The sequence below is a fragment of the Topomyia yanbarensis genome, chromosome 2, assembly GCF_030247195.1.
Source record: "Topomyia yanbarensis strain Yona2022 chromosome 2, ASM3024719v1, whole genome shotgun sequence".
Taxonomy (NCBI): Eukaryota; Metazoa; Arthropoda; class Insecta; order Diptera; family Culicidae; genus Topomyia; species Topomyia yanbarensis.
Window position 1 is genome coordinate 287,702,818 of NC_080671.1, and position 24,628 is coordinate 287,727,445.

The 24,628-nt window shown below is 38.8% G+C and overlaps 1 protein-coding gene across 1 annotated transcript in view; it reads left to right on the top strand.

Moving 5' to 3' along the window:
• Positions 1-24,628, top strand: part of LOC131678626 (regulating synaptic membrane exocytosis protein 2) — a 978,270-nt gene that overhangs the window by 339,749 nt on the left and 613,893 nt on the right. The gene's annotated exons all lie outside the window — the stretch shown is intronic.

The window sequence follows — 24,628 nt, forward strand, 5'->3', positions numbered from 1 at the left end:
CTGTCTGCCAATTCATTTACAAAGTTGCGTGTTTTTTCTTGATAGTTGATTAAATAACGTATGCGGAATAAAATTTGGACAAAATTCAAAAGGCATTTTTTTTTGTAGAAAACCATTTATTAAATGTTCTCTCGGTATGAAAACATTTGTCAGCTTATTAACTTAATGTAGAAAAAATGAGCCCATTAGAGAAGCTTTATGATAGTTTACAGGAACTTTTTGCAAAGGAGTCAAAAAAAATTTATGTTGGCATATTCTTAATTTCTTTCTTAATTTTGATTATCACGTTAGTTTGTTTTAGGTCGAAAATTATTGGCATATACTCTCTGCTTCAAATTATTCCAGAAATCCTCATTTGGGCGAAGTTGTGATACATTTGGAGGTTTATCAGCCTTTGGTACAAAAGGTATGCCGTAATCCTCCAATGCGCCAAAACTTTTTTTTGGCATAATAGCTAGGTGCCAGATTGGGCTCTCCTAGCGGGTCGAAATTAATACTGGATGTTTAAAATAAGTGTGCCTAGAGTATGACGTTTAGTATGATACCTTGCAACCGATTGAATTTTTGTTTTAATGCTGGAAGCGTTGTCCAAATTTCATTCCGCATACGTTATTCTACTTGAAAACGAAGATCGAATTGAAATGCCTTTTAACATTGTTTTTTAAAGAGCGTTGGAATTAGAAATCGCTGTTAATTGATCGGTAGATGGGTCTTGCACGGTAGCTGACTTAAGCGATCATAACCTAAATTATACGACTAAAACATAAATGCAGACAAACCCTTGTAACCAAGCAATACCTTCCGATGAATGGTAGTCCCTTCGAACCTATCGGGAAAGATTACAAACCAAAAGCACAAATAGTTTTCTGACTCTGCCAAACATCCTTATTTTCAGAAGTTCAATTAGAATTGTCAACGTTATGAATCCCGTCTAATATTGCATGCCACTAAACCCAACTATTTTTTTGGTATTGTAATAAGTGCGAGAAAACATATTTCCAAACCACTAGGCCTCGTGTGAAACTATCTTAGATAAAACTTTGTTAAAATCTTAAACAACTTTTCCGGATGATTTCAGATCAATTTTTAGTGGTCAACAAACTTGTAGACAATTAAATGTTCTATCAAATTCTCACTTTTAGTGTTGTTCGAATGTATAAAGCGCCATCTAGGGACAGAAATATGAACTAACTCCAGTAGTAAAACCTATATTGTTATGAAAAAAAAACTTCCAAAAACAGTTGCTCTGGACCCCCCGACGGATTATTTTGATCCTAGTTTCAAATGAAAGGCGAAAGCCCATTCTTTCATATTCCGAAGTTTCAGAGATGCTGAATTTTTTGCATAAAATTGTTCTGATAAATACACCGTGGCTAATCAGCTTTACACCCAATTTTTTGCAAAAAATTTCTCGACCCATACTGGACGATGATACATCTCATATGTATCGATCGAAAATAAACGCCACAAGAACAGAACAAGACATGATTCGTAAAACCCTATAATATACTGTATGTAAATAAACCGAAATACAAACGTAAAAACAGACTGCAATCCTCAAGCATTAAAATCTCTTAAAAATATTCACCCGAAAAAGTCAGCAAGGATGAACCTCCACTATAAAAATCGTTAACAAGTAAATAATTCGATTGCAGGAAAATCCGTATAGCATTACAGACATACGTATAACGTTACTTTCAAGTATAGTTGTCGGTTAAAAAAAAATATAAATCGGATATAATTTCTTATGGTTTTTCATTTCTTATAAAAGAAATGTATAGAATTTGCTCAAATTTTCAAGATTTTTTCCGAGGCCCGGAAGGCCGAGTCTTATATAACAATCGACTCAGCTCGATGATTTGGGACAACGTCTGTGTGTGTCTGTGTGTGTATGTAACGGACAAACTCTCATTCGTGTTTCTCAGCAATGGCTGAACCGATCTTATCCAAACCAATTTTAAATGAAAGACCTATCAAACAGTAAGAACGCTATTAATTCGTTTTTGATTCTGATGTAGTTTCCAAGATATGAACGCTTGAATGTGTAAAAATGGCGTTTTTTGCAATTTTTTAAAATTATCTGCCGAAATTGACAACATAGATTAACACTTTATATACATTTTTTCAGCTTATACGAATACCTTTCGAACAAGCTATAGAGTGTTGAAATCGGACTATTATCAAAAGAGATATTTAACATTAAATGCGGACGAAAGATTTTTATCATTTCCCATTGCCAGAAATGTGACCAAAACATGTAATCTATTATTAACGCCAAAACGGCTTATTTTAGGTCAATAGTATCTTCGAAGAATTTAATGGTGGCAATATGCCCTTTCTTTTGGTATTGTGCTTTTGCTGATTAATCCCCCTATGAGTGACATATTTTCACAAATTTTCTTGGAAGTGATTATATCGAAATGATGCCTTCAGCAAATTTGTAGCTTTTACTTTTGCGAATAACTTTTCTGAAGACTTCAAATATCTATTTTGAATACTTTAAAAGTTATGGCTTGTTTTTTGTTGATTACTCTTTGTCGCCTATTTATTGTTCAATATAGAAATAATCCATTGAAATAAGCCAAACATTATTTCGATAAAACGATTTTTGTATTTCATTTTTCTATCTACAACCGCTAGAAATAATCACCGAACACTTCCAAGTTGTATGGAAGCAACTTGATAACTTATCAGTGCAAAAATGTTCATTTGTGCGAACGTTCTGACTGCAATTTTTCTAACTCATAATCATCGGATCGATCTGAAACATATCCAAAAATGACAAGCGAAATAAATAACTCCAAGCAACGGCGTAGCCAAGAGAAGGTTTTGGGGTTTAACACCATAAGACCCCCCACCACCCACCACACCCAAAAAAAATATTGGATTGATGTTGAAAATTTATTGAAGCTTTTATTTTATTTTATTGATTTTATTCAATATTACAATAAAAATTATCTGATCCGTACATTGATAACCTGTTGTTGTAAACATCATGAGGACTTTTGATAAATTATCGGAATTGGGTCCTGATATGTAACTGATCTATTGGTCTTGATTTCACAGTTGTCTAATAGCATCAATATCAAATTCCTGCCTGAAAACATTCCAATAGAAAATTCCAGAGTCCTGTAATCAATCATAATCCTCAGATTTCTTTTCAAATTGAGCTCGCTTTTGTAGAGATGTACTGTAATAAGGGTCTTTATTTAATAGGAAGCGAAGTTAAAATTGATTTAATGTCTATGAAACATAGAACTTCCGATTTCCATTCGACTCTAGTAGTTCCTGATCGATTTTGATTAGCATTTGATTTTTGTTGTATGACCAATTATATGTATAGGTCAAATGTTCAAAAACAGTAATTTAAGGTCAAGATAGCATCATTTTGAAACCGCCAATTTCGGAGGTTTAGTATCTTCGATGAGTTTTACAAACGTTAAACAGCGCATCATTTGATAAAATTATTTTGACGGTATATCGTCCAAGAAGTATTTATGGTGAATTTTCTCAGGTTAATATTCATGACTACAATAAAGTCTTAACGAATTCGCTAAAGACACGAACTCTGTTACTATTTTCTGAAAAATTAATTCTGCAACTTCAAAAATTACGGTTTCGGAATTATGCCGTTTGGACACTAAGATCGATTTTCACCAAACCCCCACTAAACCGAATGTCTGGATACGCCGCTGACTTCAAGTAAGTAGAAACAAATTCGTTCTACCCTCGTTCACAAGAAACTTCTTCGAATGCTGAATATCTATTATAATACATTGAAACCCCGATTTTATCAGCCAAATATGAGCATATGTTTGATAAGCTCTAGCAGACAAACTAGACTGAATTCTAGTAAATACTTTCTTGAGCATGTTTTCCTTATCATGAAGATGGAAATATGCAAAAATAAAAAGTTCATCATAATCAGAAATAGTTATCAGACTACATCAAGGGACGGGAAGAATATTTTAACAACTTCAGTTTATTATAAAGAAAAAAATTGTCCGATTTAGTCAATGTCCCCATTTTGTCAGCCTAAAATACACCATGAGACTGATAAAAATGGGTCTTTATTGTATATATTATTCACTGTGTTTCACATTAATAGGTACATTTCATTTTGGGGATTTTTTTATTGCATCAAACTACAACAATTTTTAGGTAGTTTTCAAGGGGTTATTTTATAGACTTCTTCCAAAATTTGGCGAATTCGTATACCAATTAATTGGTATACTTAAGGGTTTATATGTTGCAGATGGAGAAAATATTGAAATTTTCAGCTTTTTTCCTACACAATATTACGAAAGCTTATTAAACATTTTTTTCTAAAAAGTTTGTGAAAATTAAAAACTATTTGAAATTTTTTAATAGTTTTATTTTTTATTTAACCGTGATTTTTTAATAAATAGTGACCATCACTTCACAACGTAGTCTATTTTTCATGGCTTGCGGTGAGCACGATCTCTCGAATTGCTGAACTGAAAATTATGGAATAGAAATTAATTTTTAGTATTCTTTGCAGATTTAACTCGCCGCGCAGATAGCTCTGAATTAGACCCGCTGGTGCCTTAAGACGATTTTGCTAGATTTTCAGAGCACTGTGCTCCCAGTGCATTAACGCAAGTGACGGAAGGTTATCGAAAAGTTTCGTGAAAATGAAAATTCCTGTAATGATGATGATGATGATGAAAACTGTTCGTTTTCGAGAGGTTTTTATTTGTTCTTTGGCATTAGGATTTGCGATAATAATTCAAATCAAGAATACTACTGGGAAGTCACTTTTAGAAAAGTAAAGTAGTAACGTGCCACTCCCGGTCGTCCCGCGAAAAAGTGACATACCGCGACGGGAAGAATTTTTTCGTTCGATTTGTGTTCGATTTCGTATCGTGTAGGAACGGTACCCGCTCCGGGAAGGAGTCCGCTCTTTCGATTTGTACCGTATAGTTTCTTTTTTCGATTTGTAGAATAGTTTCCGATGGCCCTACATTTTCTGACTATATGTCAGAGATTCACTCAATACAGAATGGATAAAAGCTTTGATGCAAAAACCCTAAGGTGCAGGTCTAGATTAAGTTTTTGGTACGGAGCAATAACTTGACCTAAGAATTTCTAGCATGTTGTTAGTCGCCTCTTACGACTTGGGACCAGGTTGCCAGTGGTTCTTGGTTGCCATTTTTGGCTGAAATAGTGTAAAAAAATAATCCGCCGGATGCCACACGGATTTTTAAAATTGGCGAACACGATAACTCAAAAATTAATCAACGAATTGACTTAATTTTTTTATGAGAAAGCCCAATATAGGGTGATGAGCCCATTTTCGCCGTGTTTCTATTGGCACCCTACCCATTTAAAACCGTTGATTAGAGTAGTGTCTGCCATCTTTGTTCAATGCATTAAGCCAAATGGTAGTGCAACAATAGGAGCACCTTATTCGAGTTTTCGATGCGCTCAAATACGTGAATTTCCCTGTCTTCTGTACATTTGTGTTATTATATTGCTTCTTAACAACGAAGTAAAGCTGTTAATGTCAATTTTTAGGCATTCCATTGATTGTAAGCCGAGAAATCGATGAATTAGTGAGGAACCCTGCTTAGTATGGTGAAAATAGGCACTTTACCCTATGTAGTCTGTCGATGAAACACAGAAAACTGAATAAAATTCCCATGATTCAAACGGATTCATATACCGATTCGACTTTGATAATGAACGTAAGTCATTGAAAAGCTTCGGAATAAATTTGGAGTACCATCGATTCTCCCATGGCTCTGTTCATATATTGATAAAGCATCAGCATTGTTACTGTTTGAAGAGAGCTGCACAAACAAAAGCGTTGTTTATCATAACGTATATTATAGGACTTTTCGTAACATGTTTTACAATTGGAATCACCTTACAGGGCTTGAAATTAACAGAAATTTGTTCCACAAGCATTGCTATTTTTGCTTTCGTTGAATTTCGTTTTATTATAGGCAGGACAACGTCTGTTAGGTCAGCTAGTTAAAAATATTTTTTTCGCCCTAAAACATTCGAGATGGTTTTTTTCTGGGATGAACATCGCTGAAACATGCCTAGTTTATGTGCACACACACTTACAGATGTTTGTGACCTCAGTAGTCGATTTCCAGTATATTTTCCAGGTGATACTATTGGATCGAAGCGGACGACAAGTTCATCTTATCTGGTGTTCGAAGCAACAGACTCACGTCGAAATGGAACAGGTGGTCTGAAGAACCCGATCCCGCAATTTACAGGCCCAGTTGAAAAGTTTCCGCAAGTGTTCAGATAATTTAAAATGCTTTTTTTATATATCTAAGTTTATTTAGGCCCAAAAGCGGTAGCTTAACGAGGCTGATAATTCATTTTTATAGGTACATCGCACGTGTTAGTGGTGGAAGAGAAAGCCGTATATAGGAGCGGCTTGCTGCCCTCTTATGTTATTAAAGGAAAAAGGTAGGTGTTCGGTACAAATAGTTGGAAAAACGTAAACGACCACGAATCTGAGCCAAAACTCAAACGTTGACATTCGGTTCACACCGTCACAGTGAGCTGTCAGATAACGTGGCACAACCCCATCACTTTGACAAATGCATTGAAACTAATAGGAATCAGAAAATTAAAAGTTAAATTAAAATTAAATTTATATTGTGCTTATATTCATTTACTGTCCGAAACGATGAAGTAATGGTCTGAGGGCAGGGTGTCAATGATCCCGAGAGTATACTGAATGGCAGCTAATTCTGCGACGTAAATTGAAGCAGGATCATTGAGTTTGAATCAGGCAGCAATATTTTCGTTGAAGATACCGAAGCCTGTGGACCTATCGAGAATTGATCCGCCAGTGTAGAACATTTTGTCGCAGTCGACTTGATGATATTTATTATAGAAAATATTTGGGACCACTTGTGGGCGAATGTGATCCAGGATTCCACAAATCTCTTCCTTCATGGATGTGTCAAAAAATACAGTTGGAGCAGAAGTATCTAAGAAATAAGCACGGTTAACGTTATACGAAGATGAATTGATGTTCTGTGCCATGTAATCAAAGTACAAGGACATGAATCGGGTCTGAGAATTAAGCTCGACAAGCCTTTCGAAATTTGCAATCACCAATGGGTTCAAAATATCGCATCGAATGAGCAATCGATACGAGAAGTCCCAAAATCGATATTTTAGCGGAAGGACGCCCGCCAGCACTTCTAAACTCATAGTATGGGTCGAGTGCATGCAACCCAAGGCAGTACGCAAACAGCGATATTGAATTCTTTCTAGTTTAATGAAATGTATGCTCGCAACGGAGCGAAAGCAGAAACATCCGTAATTTATTTGTAGCCTAAATTAAAATTGTATACTATTTTAGGAAGCAATTTCTGTTCAACTAAAATAAATCGGAGACTAGATTGTAAGTAAGAGCTAAGATTAAGATTTGCCGTTCTCTAAAAATAAAATTTATTCACAGCTTTAGCTGAATACTCTAGAACCGGGTGTTCTGCTGCGAGAATCCCGAAATCATCACTAACAGTTGGCAGGTTGATGATTGTGGATATACACACTTTATTGTAGTGGTTTCCATCCTGTAATCGCAGGGGCGAGGGGAGGGTCGATATTTCGGATAATCATTTCGGATAATCATTCTTGTGACGTGTGTCATGATGTTTTGGATGGACGGTTAATGTATGCATCGTAGACTCGTGAAGCAATGCCATATTGTAGATACAAGGAGAGGTTTAAGAGGTTCTACTGTGAATGAGAGAGGAAAATGTATTAAACTTGGACATCAATAGTTTTCAAAAAGATGTAGATAAGAAAAATGTAGGGGTGGTCACGGTTTGCCAGGACATCTCAGACTGGCACATAGGGTGATCTACCTCGGGCCTGAAGGGAATCTATTAGTTGGGACCTGGCAACAAAAGTACTCTGCGCACAGCCAAACAACATGCTCGATGTCGTGATAGCCGTTCTCACAAACACGATGATTACTGTCAGCAAGCCCTATACGACAGAGATGCGCATCAAACGAGTAATGGCTGGACATGAGCCTTGACATCGTACGAATAAAGTCCCGGTTCACATCCAAGCCCTTAAACCAAGCATTCGTTGATACCTTCGGGATAATGGAATGTAGCCACCGTCTCAGATGCCCGTAGCTCCATGAAGTTTGCCAACTTTCGAGCGTCCTCTGACGAGAGATACTGAAAAATTCATTGAAGCAAATTGGTCTTTCATAAGTGTCGCCTTCTATTGCGCCCACTTTGGCTAAAGAGTCCGCCTTCTCATTGCCCGCAATAGAACAATGTGACGGGACCTAAACCAAGGTAATCTGGTAAGATTTTTCAGATAAATTACTCAGACATTCCCGTATTTTCTTCAGGAAATACGGTGAGTGCTTTCCAGGCTTCGCCGCACGGATGGCCCCAGTGGAGCTGAGACTGTCCGAAACGATGAAGTAATGGTCTGCCGGCAGGGTGTCAATGATCCCGAGAGTATACTGAATGGCAGCCAATTCTGCAACGTAAATTGAAGCAGGATCATTGAATTTGAATCAGGCAGCAAGATTTTTGTTGAAGCTACCGAAGTCTGTGGACCCATCGAGAATTGATCCGCCAGTGTAGAACATTTTGCCACAGTCGACTTGCTGGTATTTATTATAGAAAATATTTGGGACCACTTGTGGGCGAATGTGATCCAGGATTGCACAAATCTCTTCCTTCATGGATGTGTCAAAAAATACAGTTGGAGCAGAAGTATCTAAGAAATAAGCACAGTTAACGTTATACGAAGATGAATTGATGTTCTGTGCCATGTAATCAAAGTACAAGGACATATATCGGGTCTGAGAATTAAGCTCGACAAGCCTTTCGAAATTCGCAATCACCAATGGGTTCAAAATATCGCATCGAATGAGCAATCGGTACGAGAGGTCCCAAAATCGATTTTTTAGTGGAAGGACGCCCGCCAGCACTTCTAAACTCATCGTATGGATCGAGTGCATGCAACCCAAGGCAGTACGCAAACAGAGATACTGGATTCTCTCTAGTTTGATGAAATGTATGCTCGCAACGGAGCGAAAGCAGAAACATCCGTACTCCATCACTGATAATATCGTTGTTTGGTACAGCCTGATTAGGTCTCCTGGATGCGCACCTCACCATGTTCCGGTTATTGTACGGAGAAAGTTGATCCTTTGTTGGCACTTCTTTTTTAGATGCCTAATGTGACATCCCCAGGTACCTTTAGAGTCGAACCAAACCCCAGATATTTGAATGTTGAAACCTGAGCAATAGTTTTATCCATTAACTGAAACTGTAGTTTCGCTGGTTCACGCTTCCTAGAAAATACGACTAGCTCAGTTTTCTCCGTAGAGAACTCGATACCCAACTGGAGCGCCCAAGCAGACAAATTGTCCAAGGTATCTTGCAGTGGTCCTTGCAAGTCAACGGCCTTGGGACCTGTAATAGAGACCACACCGTCATCCGCTAGCTGCCTTAGCGTGCAGGAATTGACAAGACATTCGTCAATGTTATTCGCGTAAAAATTGTAGAGAAGAGGGCTTAGACATGAGCCCTGGGGAAGGCCCATGTAGCTAAATCGTGATGTCGATAAATCACCATGCCAGAAATGCATTTGTTTTTCAGACAACAGGTGTAGCAAAAAGTTATTTAAAAATTGGTGAAAGACCATGCTGGTGCAACTTCTCATAAAGAATGTTAATACAAACTGAATCGAAAGCCCCCGTAATATAAAAGAATACTGATGCCATCTGCTCTTTGTTAGCATATGCCATTTGAATTTGATTAGCATTGTTGAGAGCAACGCAAGGCCATCGTTCGTCCCTTCGCATTTGCGGAAGCCAAATTGTGTATCTGACAGTAAGCCATTTGCTTCGACCCAATTGTCGAGGCGAAACAAGATCATTTTCTCAAATAACTTCCGGATACAAGATAGCATTGCAATCGGTCGATACGAGTTGTGGTCGGAGGCTGGTTTTCCTGGTTTTTGGATGGCGATGACACTCACTTGTCTCCAATCATGTGGGACAATATTACACTCAAGAAACTTATTAAATAAATTCAACAAACCTTTCTTGGCAGAGTCTAGTAGATTCTTCAACAAGTTGAATTTGATTCTGTCTGGCCCTGGAGCTTTATTGTTACATGATAAGAAAGCAAGTGAGAACTCCACCATCGAAAACAGTGTTTTGTTAGCGATATTGTGAGGCGACGCGGCGCGGTAGATTTTCTGTGCCGAGGCGGAATCCGGACAAACCTTCTTGGCGAAATCGAATATCCAACGGTTTGAATATTCCACGCTCTCGTTAGTACTGTTTCGGTTTCGCGTACGTCGTGCCATGCCCCAAAGAGTGCTCATCGATGTTTCTCATGTTAACCCGACGACAAACCGGCGCCAGTAACTGTGTTTCTTGGCTTTCATTAAATTTTTCATTCGCTTTTCTAATATCGCGTACAGTCGATAGCTAGCGACTAACCCGTCGTTCCGGAAGGCTTTATACGCGACAGCCTTATCTGTCTGAGCACTCTTTGTCCCACCACGGGTAGGGAGAACGATTTTGGGTGTTCCCGTCGTGTACTGAGTTTGAATCGCGATATCGAGAATCGAGTTGGACAAAAACTTATACTCTCCCTCCAGGGGAAGTACCTGTTTCGAGTCGATAGTTTATGATATATCAGCAGCGTAGCTCTTCCAATCAATGTTTCGTGTGAGGTTATAGCGAACATTGATTAGTTCCGAAGGTCTTGAACGAATGGTGATTGCAATCACAATCGGCAGGTGGTCAATACCGTGGGGATCAGATATTACCTTCCATTTGCAATCTAACCGTAGTGATGTCGAGTATAGAGATATGTCCAGTGCACTTGCTTGCGCTGGTGGTCTAGGAATCCGTGTCATTTCCCCTGTGTTCGAATTGTCATATTGAAGTTGTCACAAAGGTCTTGAATTGTCGAGGATCGATTATCGTCGTACAGACATGCCCGATGAGAGGGGGAGGCAGCCAGGGCAATTGCCCTGGGGCCCGCGTTTTTACCTGGAAGATGAGCGAACACGTCCGGTGTTCATAGAAGAGCAATAAAAATAGCAATAGTAATTTCTTTGTAACCATTCGCCTTATTAAATTGTTTTATGATGAAAGCGTAAAAAAATGAAAAATTCAAAGTATTTTCGAAGAAAGTAATAGAGCGTCAAACAGAAATGCGAGCGCACGTACAAACGCATCCGTCCTGTTCTACGTTCGCTTCTTTGTTGGTGGTGCCCGTTGTTGGCTTGGAGACACTGAGCGTGATTGTTGTTGAGGGAACATTTGTTCCTGTCAGATTCCCAGATATTGGTTTTGTAGCCGTTTGCGATTTGGCATAAGATAACGGTGTGCTGTTTACGGTTATAGTAAATGGGCTTTTCTTAGCTGCTTTTGCACAAAGTTTTCCATGGTGTAGTGTTTTTTGTAGAATTCGCAAATAGGAATCTACAATGGTTGCATAACCAGTGTTGTCTGATGAAACGTCCCATTGTCGGGTGATCCACATAAAATGGTTACGTATGAAAAAGTTGATTTGTACGGAAGCATTCTCACCACAAGAACAACGTTAGGGACACCCGGAAAATGTGAAGTTACTTCTCTTATGGAAGCCACTTCTCCGTATCTTGACATAAATTTGTTAATCACGATGTCAGTGGCGTGTGGAGATAATTCGTATAAGCACATCTCTCTAGAGCCCTTGCCTCTAGGGTGGGACATTGTTATATGGAAAAACATAATCATAACCACATCAACCGAGCATAGCACTTTTTTGGTTCCATTTGGGGTCCCAAAAAACTGTGTAAATTTTGGGGTCGATTGGTTTTGACCCCGCGTAGCGCATTGCGTTTGAAATTTGTGTGGAAATTAGTATGGGAAAAGCTACTTTTTTGCATTTCCAATTCTACAAACTACAATTCTTCCTGCAGTATGCCAACCATTATATGAAAGTGTAGTACAGGATATGTTGAACAACTTTGCCGAAGGATAAATGGTGTTAGAATATGTCTAAAACAAGTTATAGCTGTTTAAAGTTCGATAGATCGAATTAAATGCCAAAAATCTTTATTTTGCCAACACTGCGGGTGTACCGATGATATTTTATATAGCATACCAAAATAACACCATATATTTTAGATTTACCACATTGGTATGTTAGGATGAATTATGCAACAGCCTTAGCTCAATTTCATGGGCGTATGTAGTTCAGTAATAGGACGTAGTGAGGGAAGCGGGGGAGGGCTTTTATATATTGAAATTTGAACTGAAATACTGTCGAGTAGGATTGTTCAGATGAATTATTTTAAAACATTTGCACAATTCATAATAGTAACGATAAAATGAAACATACTGTATTCCTCTGCATTGACTTATATAAATAGAAGTAAAGTTATAGACTGAATCAACTGATACCGAGTGAACTGAGTGACGATTACAAGCAGAAAGTGGCCTATTATGGTCAAACTCTATTCCTGTTTACTTTTCGAGACGTTCCTTAAGATAAAACTTTAAATGGAACTAAAGATGGCCAATGTTTACACCCTGCAATTTCACCGTGTTAGACATAGCGCGCTGATGTTCCAGAACATCAACCAAGCAGAAGTGTCTGCTCACTGTTAAAATAAAAAATCTAAATCCCTCCTGGGGTTGGAAGTATTATTTCAGCTATTGTAGCACGTGCATATCTTTCAGCATACTTCCAGGGGTGCAGAATGCTCTGTTTTAATTGTTTTGTGTCGTTACCCAAGTAACCATAAGCACTAATTTAAAACTCTAGGTAAGCTATAAGTTAGCATTTACATTGCTAACTAGCTGTATCTAGTATACAGTATTTAATGCTTCAATGCACCTAAAATGTAAAGCAGAAGCACTATATCGACATACAGAATATAGACATCGCGATAAAAAGCTTTTGAAGATAAATGCTATGCAGCTTTAGTAGAAAACTCTAAGTGCTAATATAGAATCTTCTTATAGTGCTTTGAGACACCGAACAATAACTAATATACGTATGCGTTCCAATAGTCACCTAAACTCCTATTCCTTCATGTAATAAATGATGATGCAATAAACTTAAAATCAAAATGCAAATGCAGCACGATTTTTCGAAAAAAATACAATTGCAAATATAATCCGCAATAGACGTTTGCGTAATTTCAACCAAACATCTAGGTAGAGTTTGGATTAAACCAAGTATACATTCTCACAGATCAGTGATTACACGCGTATACCAAATTGAGACGAGGTTTTCGACTGCGGATCGAATCCCAATTCTATAGATACTAAATCGTCAATTTAAACAGTCGGCATGTTAAACGAAAGAAGAGAGGAAGTGTGGTTACATTATCGATTATTTTTTCTTTTGCTTTGTCGTTAAAGAATGGAAGTTATTTTTAAAAAAACACGGATCTATGTTAACATTGCTGACAGCCATTAAGGTGCTTCTGAACTAGCTCTATTCTGGCACACTATTTCGCCTTTTCCGACACTAGGTGTGCTTTAAAGATCTCTATAGAACTGTGAAGCCGTGAAGAATATGTTTTGTATGCGAATATAGAACATATCTAAAGCCATTAAATAATGCTTCGTGGTCTCCTTACTCCTAATCTTACCACTTCCCCAATCCTTCCCATCAGGGAAATCATGAAAAGACGATTCATGGCAAGGCACATATCTCCGATCAACATGGGGAACGTACCATTTGAGCTAGATGCTACTGATTCCTGATTCCTGAGTACCCGAAAATTGAAAAACTCGTAGTTATGGCAATTTTATCCGATTTGGATACCACGGAATAAGAAGCCGTCGAAATTCTCCTGTCTGGCACGCAATCTGTGGATGTGGCAATACGAGTCAACCGGAGACTAATAGAAACCATGGACTAACACGGAGATACTAACTCATACTGAACTAGAGGGCTTAGCTTTAAAAGGGCCCGGCAGTAATACAAGCCTTGGGGTCCGCCGCGGTTCTCGACGGCCCTGCGTACAGACATCCCCACCTTGTACCGTGAGAGATAAAGTCTCCAAGCAGAAGGCGGGGCGAGAGAAGGTGTTCAATCACGTTGGAGAATCTTCGATACCCCATCATGGCCCTAGGAGGAATGTAAATAGAAGCAATGCAAAGATCTTTGCCTTTGATTGTTGTTTGACAAGCGAAAACTTCAATGCCTAGCGTCGAAGGGAGATTGATTCGATTGAAGGAGTAGCACTTTTTGATCCCTTAAAGTACCCCTACATATGAGTCTTCTCGATCCAAGCGGATAATGTTAAAATCGTGGAAGTTGAGGTTTATATTAGATGTAAGCCATGTTTCACATAGGGAAAAGGCATCACAATTATTGTAATCTAGCAAGTGTTTTAATGAATCAATTTTGGGGATAATACTTCTGCAGTTCCATTGTAAAACTGTCTGTGATTCCGTTTAATAAGTTAGCCATCGAAGGATACGATCGCTGCAAGGAGGGGCCATTGTTCAGTCAACTGTTTTAAAAATGTTCTTACTGTTGGTAGAATAGCAACCAGCAAGCTTTTCAGAGGATCGGCAATGTTGAAAGCTGTGAATATCCAGTCCACAATGTCAGAGAATTTAAGGAATCCCCTTTTAGGTTGAGTTTCAGACTGTGAAATGGGAGCACTTGGGATTTTTGGTGCCACGGGGAGTGCTGGAAACTTCTGGTTGTATCTTAATTTCCCAAAACCAGGTGGTATTATCTTCGGATTTATAACAGCACTTCCAGTTAATGAATTATTTTTATTTTGTACACTTGTTTGGGGCAACCTAGGACCCTTATGAGGCGTTATCGTTAGTTGGCAAGAGAGCGAATGGGTTTTCGGAGATAAGTGGAATAGCTCTTTTAACCATTTCTGCGTAAGAGCGTCTGGAGCGATCTTTGGCGGATCGCTTCAGTTTATCCGCGTGAAGTTTGTACGTTGGGCATGTCAAAAGTGCATGCGGATTCTCCCCACAGTAAACACACTTCTCAGCTGGCCTACTGCAAGTATCATCCACATGGCGTTCCCACATTTACCGCTCCGTTGCTTATTGCTACAGTAGGTGGTCGTGTGACCTAACTGCTTGCAATTGGAACAATTCATGACCCGCGGTATAAACAGACGCACAGGGAGATGAGCTTCTCCCACTTCAACATGGTTCGGAAGTGCAGATCCGGCGAAGGTTACGCGAAACGAGTCTGATGGATAGTAATTACCATCTTCGATGGACTTTGAGTGCAATTGCTTGCACTCCAAACTGATTGAAGGTTGGGGTCCTTAAAGCGGCCAACCCCATCATTCATCCGATCATCCGACCCGCATCACTTACCACACCGTCGATCTCCACATCACGAGAAGGAATGTAGACGTGATACTCCAGCGTAAAGAGACTATTGCTAATGATATCATTGGCCTGTTTCAAGTCAGTAACGACTACGCGCAATTTATCTGACTGAACCTTCTTAATCTCGGTTACGGCCGAGTAACGTTTTGTCAGCACCTGTGCAACAGTTATGCAGTTTAACGGTTTATTTTTGGGCCGAAAGTATACCACCCAAGGACCATCGGATCCATCCTGGTAAACCTTGATTCGGGGGAGGGGGTCTGTGAGACATTGGCGGAAATGGATCGTCCATACTATCATCTGTCTCCGAATCAGATATATGTTCCTCTTCCCCATAAGGTTCGTCTTCGGAGGGTGATCCTTCTGTTTGTCACATTTTGTTGCGGGGGCAACACGCTCAACCACACTATTTAACTTAAATCCAAATAAAAAATATCAAAAACAATAAAAAATATCGATAAGAAAAGTAAAAAACGAAACACTTTACCAGTTGGATCCTGACGAGCTGGTAGGTGAATTGATCCTTCGTTTCTTTTATCCGTCACTCGCGTAACCTTCACACAGCAGAGAGCTGGTATAGCTCGTCTAAACAAAGCCGTCTTTCAGGTAAGAAAACTGTTCAGCACCGCACTACACTGCACTGCCTGACACAATTTAGTGTTTATAATGTTTATAATGTTTATACTCCAGCCCTTGCTGAGATAAACACCTTCACTGATATCGCCTAACTCAGGGTAATGTTACAACAAACAATTAATTTGTTTAACATTACAGTTATATTCAGGTGCAAATATTTCATATGAGTTGCGCTTTTCTAATATGTTTCCTCTACAATGTTCTATGAAATCGGTCTCAGGATGTCGAATTTTTGAAATTCACGAATGCAACTAGGAATAGAATCTAGGGTATGCTATAGTACTCTCATGCATTCTATACGAATAACTGTGTTTGATATGGCGTTCGGTATTGTGTGGGTGTCCTTTACAATGCCTCCTGTAACCGTATCTAAAAGAAATTTTTTTTTGATATTATTCCGTTTTGGAACTTTGGAAAAGACGGGGTTGGGCAGCAGAGGGTTAAGATTGTGGATAAAATTCAATAAATGAAACTATTGAGACAATAAATTTTGTCAAACACAAAACAAAATTAATTGTTACTGTAACAATAATAACGTTCCCATTTCTATTTATTGTTTTGAAAACCAGCAAGAAGGACAAAACGAGTCCAAAATCTTTTAGACCAATTAGCCTTTCGTAATTTTTGCTGAAATCGCTTAACTGCGAAAGAATATTATATCTTAATAATAATTAACTGAATCATGTAAACAATAGGCATGAAAAGTCATCACTTGTGGCTGAACGCCCAATATACTAAATTAGAAATGTAATGCAAACAAAACAATATAATAAAGCAGAAAATAATATATAAAAAAGAAATTAGAAGGTTGTGTACAAGACACGACCACGGTTACATTGAAAATGCAGCATGATTAGCGAACACCATGCGCGAATTTATTTATTTCATCGTACGTTTCATTGGAAGCGCGTCATTCAATTATTTTGACACGACGAATTGAATTGGAGCTTATGAAAATAAATGCTAAGAAACGTCGAAAAATATGTATTACCCAATTGCATCAACTTGCTAGAAATTATGCTTTTAATATTTCAGGTTTTCGTAAGTTTTGTTAATATCAAGGTTTTTACACCAAATTACATCACTTATTTTTTAAATGTCATTCACCCGATAAGAAAACCATTGCGATGAATCGTGCGCCGAATTGCGCTACGAATCTTGCTTGTTGACTTCACGGGGATATAATCAGCTCTAGTATTGGGATTTTCAAGATGATTTGTTGCCAATGTTTTACAATTATTGGTTCTAATGTAAAAATAATAGTTTTAAATTGGATTCAACGTTTAGTGCATCACATATTGTAGTGATCATTTGGTGAACAGTGGTTAGCGTCTGCGACATGTTGGATCTAGGTGTATTATCCGGAATACTTTGCAGAGACTTTTGTTTGACGGGCAGAGCAGGCTTTTTCTTACTGCGTTGTGACTTCGATAGAGGATCTGATTTAATGTTGGTTGTTTGTTGAGTGTGGGAAATTTCTGCATTTACACTTGCTTCAACTACATGGTCAAGGGTTTCTTCGAATGCTGCGTAATTTATTTTATACCTCCGCTTCTGTTTGTATTGTAACTTCATACACTTGCTTCTGTATACAGGGCATTCCTTCAAACTAGTATGAGTTTTTCCACATTGTTAGCATGTACTTTCAGTACCGAACAAGGAGCTGGCAACATTGTCATAACGCGAGATTGTAAAGTTTTCGCTCCCTCAATATTTTCATAAATTTTAACTCTTTTCGGTATATCGAGACTAATAATATGCACGAATAGTCCAAGTGTTTTAGTGCCGGTGTAAAGTGGAATCCTACGGCTTTATGGCCTTAAAGTGATTTTTCAATTTTAGCGAAGTTTGTGTAAAGTTCAGTGCCACAGTTATCAGCTATCTTTTCTTTGAACGAAGATACGTACGAAGCGCCTTCTGCATACATGGGTGTATGAGTGTGTACGTGCAATGTCGTCAATGCACATTGGCGTTAGTAGGTCCGAAAACAAAGAAAATAAATTACAAATTTTGTCCGGGCGATGAGCGAGTAATACATCGGATCTCATTAATATCACTGCGTTGTGGGCTGGTGGCAACGCCTACACTCGTGTGAACGTAGCTGCGTGAAGGATAAGTATTTTTAATCTCATACTGACATGAGTGCAGCACGGTAGGACACTTGCTAGGGTTGCCACATTTTCAGTATTCTGCGAAATCGATTCATTCATTTGATAGATGAAGAATTTATGGTGTTTCTCAATAGATTTTAGGGAATATTCTAGTGCTTCAGCAGATTTTTTTGATCAAGACTTGATAAGAGATGTCAAAAAGCTCTTGTTTTTGTGATGTTTTCGTAGAGCTTATAAACATATTGAATACAAATGAAGATTTCGACTGTTACGGTGTATATAAGACAAAACCAGACTAATCATGACATTATAAACTAGTTTCCCCTGAAGATGATGCCAAAAAAAGCATCGAAACGTCGGACAAATATTAAAATTCGTTCCATTATTTATCAAAAGACTGACAAAGCCGTTAAAATAAATCTTACATATTGAATACTTTATTTATTGCAAGATAGGTGTATTTGTGATTGTGTTTTGGCAACCCTAGTAGCGGTCTTTCAGTGTGCTCTTTCTCTCTTCATCAGAGAAAAATTATTGATGGGAGCTCGTAGATTCGTTTGCACACAAGTATACGCAGTCATGAGTGACGCGCACTTGCTCTCTTTCGCTCGTGTTGAATAGAACATTGCATGATATTATATAACACCACTTTTTGACAGTTCAAGAATCTTGTGCACTGACGAGCAAATTCTTGTTTCTAGTACGAGAGGCCTATTTCCGGGACGGTTTGGGATTCCTATTCCGGAAAGAGGTTTTGCAAGGCGCGAAATGGATGGACGGTTGGAAGTCGACTGCGTGTGTATTATTTGAATGATCGTGTTTGGGATTTGATTTTTATTCTTGCGTTCGGATTTGACTTGCCGCTCGATGCGGGAGCGGAGAGACGTTCACCCACACGGATGTACTGGGTTTGTTTCGCAGACTGATCGACTGTGGAGGTGGGGATTGTTTGGTTTGGAGAGCTTGACCGTTTGACGGTTCTCGGAGATTTGTTTGCATGGGAGTTACGTGGTTTTGAGTATGACAGATGAGCGCCCGTTGCACTCAAGCTCGCGTGGCTGACAGGGTCGACGAACCGCCGAAAGTTGTCAGGCATGAATTTCGTTCATCATGAGTTCATTCGTGTCGTCGTCTTGTGGAGCTCGGTTGCTTGGATGTGCTGCGTGTGTGAGTGGCCGTGTGTCGGTGGAGGGTGGTGAATGAATGAACAGTTGAAGCCGTGCTGGGCGTGAAGGCAGATTTATCTACCAACCTACATAATTTGTTTTTTCTTGGTGCTTAGGGAAAACATATTGCCTTGTTTGAGTGGAATGATGACTTCAATCATGTATAAGGTTTGAGAATTGACAATTCGCGAGAGGGATCGGGGACCGGTTGGCAATTACCTTCAGTTATGCCAGCACGAAGAATAAGTGTTTTTCTGTCATGTTCATTGGTTAGCTTTCAATTCTATTTCATGCCCCCACGCGAGTCTGGGTCTATTGATGATATTTGGTCCCTGGATCGGCGACGACTGGGTGCTGTCGACCTTCTGCCGGTGGTGGCAGAGTGAGGGGTGCGAGCGGATCTGGCCGGGAAGACAATACCGTAAAGATTAATGGTTGTTCGGGGGTTCGCTCCAATGGGACTTTGATTTGACTGGTGTCGATGATCGCCGGTCGATGCGTACTGAAGGTTCGCCGCGTCTGTTTTGGTGAATAATTTCAAGTTCCGTTATTGGTAACAGGCCCGTGCATCGGGTTAACGATTCTCTGTATTTCCCTTCAATGTTCTATTTAATCGTTCGTATACGTGTATTTCACAAACAATCCAATATGTAAAATAGGATATGCTTTCGTTGATTTATAACATCTCGAGCTAGCATAACTCTTTGTCTGTATAACATGTTATCACTCGGTAGTTTGCAACCCAAAAATATATCGTAGAGAAGGAATAGCGAAATTAGTCTAAATAATGTCGCAATAAATAGTGATCCGACCCGTTACGCAGATAAGATTAGTTTTTCTAGGCAATACTTGGAATTGCTTTTGTTTGGTAAACGTGGGATACTCTCGGTGGCCGGCTGCCCAGAGTTTGGAAAGAACCAAAAACTAAACAAGATCTTCTTTTTCGAGTGATCGTGTTCTTGAAGACTAACTAAACTACTACCTAACGGGCTATGCTTTGCAGGTCGTATCGCTTGCTTGGAGCGAATGCTAGACCCTATTCCCTTCCAAACCACTAATTCCGCGACACCTATGGAAGAGTCTGATGAACCTTCTGTATAAGATTCCGCATAAAATAAATAAAATAAATAAATAAAAATATAAGCAATGCTTCTTATAGCCGGCTATTCGGAGTTCAAGTTGCTTATTTTGCTAATCGTATTAATACAACAGATGATTAACTTCCCAAATTCTCGGCAGCCGGCTGCCCAGAGCAATTATTACATGATAACGCTATTGGCCCATTTACTAACAACTCTCTCCTTCCCGTGATACATGTGGTCTCTAGTAGCAACATGTATCGGACTAACATTCCTTCCTTTCCCAGAAGATCTGTATTCGGACGTAGGAGGTTAAAGCCTTTAAATAAATAAATAAATAAATAAATAAATCATCCAAAACAAAAGCCATATTCACACAGAAGCGTAAAATTCTTTTTGATTCACCATGTTTATATTTGAACAATGTTCCAATCCAGTTTGTAGATCGTGTAGAGAGTCTCGGTGTTGTTTTAACATCACGTCTAGAATCAGTCTACTTTCTACTTCTGCCCAAGTCAGACGTACAATCGAACCAAGTGAACAACAACTAGCAACCTCTCGATCTAGTGTGCATTGTCTCGAGAACAAAGGAAACTTTTAATTTATTCTTGCCATCATGAGTAAAGTTGACGAAAAATCTCTGCTCCGACCCAACACAGCGGTCGTTGACTTTAAATTCTGTTCAATAAGATTGAGTTTTCGTGAAGTGTAATACCTGCTGAAGGTGAAGATGCAGCTAAAGCTCAAGGAGGTTATGTATCTACAGTATCATCATCTTCGCAATGTAGTGCTCATATCATTCAACACGTTAGCCCAAGCCGAACGTTTCGTTTTGCAGAACAACTTGAAGCACGTGGCTGAAAGTGATAAAGTTGGAATTAAGATTTCCGTGTATATAGAAAAAGACTATGTGGATGTAAAATTACATGACCTATCACCACGTACCCCTCCTGATCTAATCGCAAAATACATGTCGCAATACGGAGAAGTAGAATCCGTTACACGTGATACGTGGAGAAATTTCTTCCCGGGTACACCTAACGGTGTTCTTGTGGTGAGGATGCGGATCGAAAGACCTATCCCCTCTCACTTGACTATAAAACTTAAAACCCACGAAGCTACTATTCATCAAACTACGTTATGCACCCATGAGGGGCAAACACCTACGTGCAAGTATTGTAATCAGACAGCACACCACGGACAACCTTGCGCGGAAGATACAGAGGAGAATGTATCGCTACCGATTGCCAACGAATCCACGGAAAACCAACCCAAAAAAGAATTTTCAATACCAATACCTGAACCACAAACGGTTGCCAAATTTGTGGCAGCTGTTCAGTCCATATTGACAACTGCCAAAACAGCATCCAGCACCCCTGAAACAACTGTAAGTAACATCGGTGATGAAGATAACAAGAATGACGACGGATTTACATTGGTCACCCGTAAGTGCAAGAAGCAGGAAAGAACATCTGGTCACCAAGGCACTTTTAACGATGATGACCTTGATACAGAGGACAGGAGAGAATTAAACGGTCCCCATGACGCAGTAGGCGAGCCGCGAAAGAAGGTCTCCGCTCGCAATAAAAAGTTGCGCGCACGAGATCCAACGGACAAACAATAATATTTGTTTTTATTTTTATTTTTTACATATTGTAAACACATAAAAGATCCACGGCTCCGTTAAGCTACCGCTATGAGCCGTGTCAAATAAACGAACTAAAAAAAAATCACGTCTAGAATGGGATGCTCATATAAACATACAGTGCGGAAAAATTTATGGGACTCTCAAACGTTTATGCTTGACAATTGGACACCTTGACGTTCAAACTAAATTGAATTTGTTCAAAACTCTAATACTACCGCATTTTTTGTATGGAGATGTTTTTTTACAGCAATGCAACCATGGCCGCACTGAACAAACTCAGGGTATCCTTGAATTCGTGTGTTCGATACATATATAATCTTTCAAGATATTCAAGAGTATTACATCTTCAATCATCACTGCTTGGTTGTAGTTTTTCGAAATTCTATATTTTTCGCTCATGTGTCACGTTATTCGGAATCATAAATATACAAAAAACCCATTATCTGTACGAAAAGTTGAGACCTCTACAAAGTAATAGATCAAAAAGCTTCATTGTACTAAACAACAGCTCTGCTTATTACAATCAATCATTCTTTGTAAGAAGTGTTAATAGATGGAATGGTCTGCCTGCAGCCATTAATACTTGTAGAACCAAAAGCAAATTTAAGTTAGAATTACTAGCCAAATTAAAATCAACCTAATTATACTACTACTACCACAGACTAACAGACATAACACTATGAGTGAATTCCCACAAAAAACATCGATCCGGTAATTTTCCCAGAACACTAGCTCCACCTTTTATTCACAGTCCCAAACATTCATTTGCTGAAGGCTTACCCCTCAGGTTTGGGAACAATTTTGGCTACTGGTCTATCCCCCATATGCTTGTTCATATGTCAGTGGCGCCATAATTTCAAATGTGGTCACAGTCCCAACTACAAATATATTTAAAATGACCGTTAAAGCGGGCGAAGCATTGTTTTCGAGTGTTATGTCTGTTAGTCTGTGCTACTACTACAATAGCTGTTTTCCGATAGAGAGCAACGAACAGTAACAAAAGAATAATTCAGTTTTTGATACCACTTGTAACATTAAAAAAGGCATTAGCCTTACGTTACATTATTGCGAATAAATAAATAAATAAAAGTGACGTTTCATAGCTGAGACTCGGAAAACATTTTACTGAAAATCAGTAAACAAATCTTACTTTACTGAGATACCAGTTTCTAAATTTACTGACTACTCGGTTGTTGGGAAATTGCTGAACCGAATTGAGTGTTTAGTTTAATCCTTTTCACTGTTGGTGAATAGTTTTTAATTCTGAAAATGGGTCTACCATGTACTCAGCAGCATCATATAATCCGTTCGCCATCTTTTATCTTGATGAAATGGTCAACAGCGTTCTAACAATAGTATTCATTTTCACTCTTCTCGGTTAATAGGACAAAAGAAAAAACGTATCAGCCACGTCGGCTGCTGTGGATCGACTGTCGGGTCTCATTTGGAAAAGCGCGGATAATATCATGCACAAGGTATTAAACAGCAATTCGCCATCTTGCTTCTGTTGTACGATCATTGCAGGAGAGTACGATTTACAAAATCGTTGTAGTACACGCAGATGAACGTTCCTCTTTGGCAGCTTATGTAAAATGACATGCCAAACTCTTATTATTAGTATAATAAACGAGAATGTTTTCATCATTCTTTTTGGTATGGTTTTTGTTTAGTGACAGGGTTGCCACATTCTCTGATTGTCTTGAAGGTTTCGCCCTTCAGGTTTGTAGATTGATTTGAAGAATATTTGCTTATATTATAATTCACTGTAAAGGTACAAAATTAATAAGCACAAACATAATACAAATTAATAAAAAGAATTTTCGAATTCATTTTGTTAAGTAATCAAAATCGTAATAATCGTGAACACCCCTATTTAGTACAGCAGCAATAGTGATCTCGCTTTATCGCTCTAGGTAGAATCCTCTCCTCTTATCACTTATCCCTCTGATAGGGTGAGCGAGAGATTTGAATAGGCCTTTGATTCCCTTTCTGCACAGATGATATAAAATCAATATACCACTGCCAGTTTCAGTTAGTTATAATAAAAATTTCGTTTCCTTCGCATCTAAATCTGTATCGTCTAATATACAAAGCAGAACATAAAGACAAACCCATCCAACACTTTGATTCCTACCATATTGATAGTCCGAAAACCCAACATAAAATGGTCCTTCGAACCGGATGCGAAGCTCGGATGGTCAGTCAAAGTGTTTAAGTCAGTTCGCGGAAAGTTTATGGACAAATACCGGGTCGTTAATCCGTGATAGTTGCGACGTTCGTTTGGCAGTAAAATAAGTTTCGCGCGTGTCGAAAGTTATCTATCACGAACAATAGTGCTGCTGTGAAGACTGAACAATAGTGAATTGTGCAAGCAGTAAAAGTACGTTACCGTTCCTAACGAACTCGGAAAATATACAACAAACTGAAAAGTGATTTACAAATAAAGCTACTAAAGCTGAAAGTGCGCGTCATCACGAAAGAACGGAAAATCTGCCCCAAGTGAGTGTACGCATTGGCGTGGTCGACGGATTATTGTACCGCATGTTTCAAGCTAGCGTGGCTTGGTTGGTGAGACAAAGGAGCCATCGACAAAGGACCCTGGGACAAAAGGCAAGTTTATC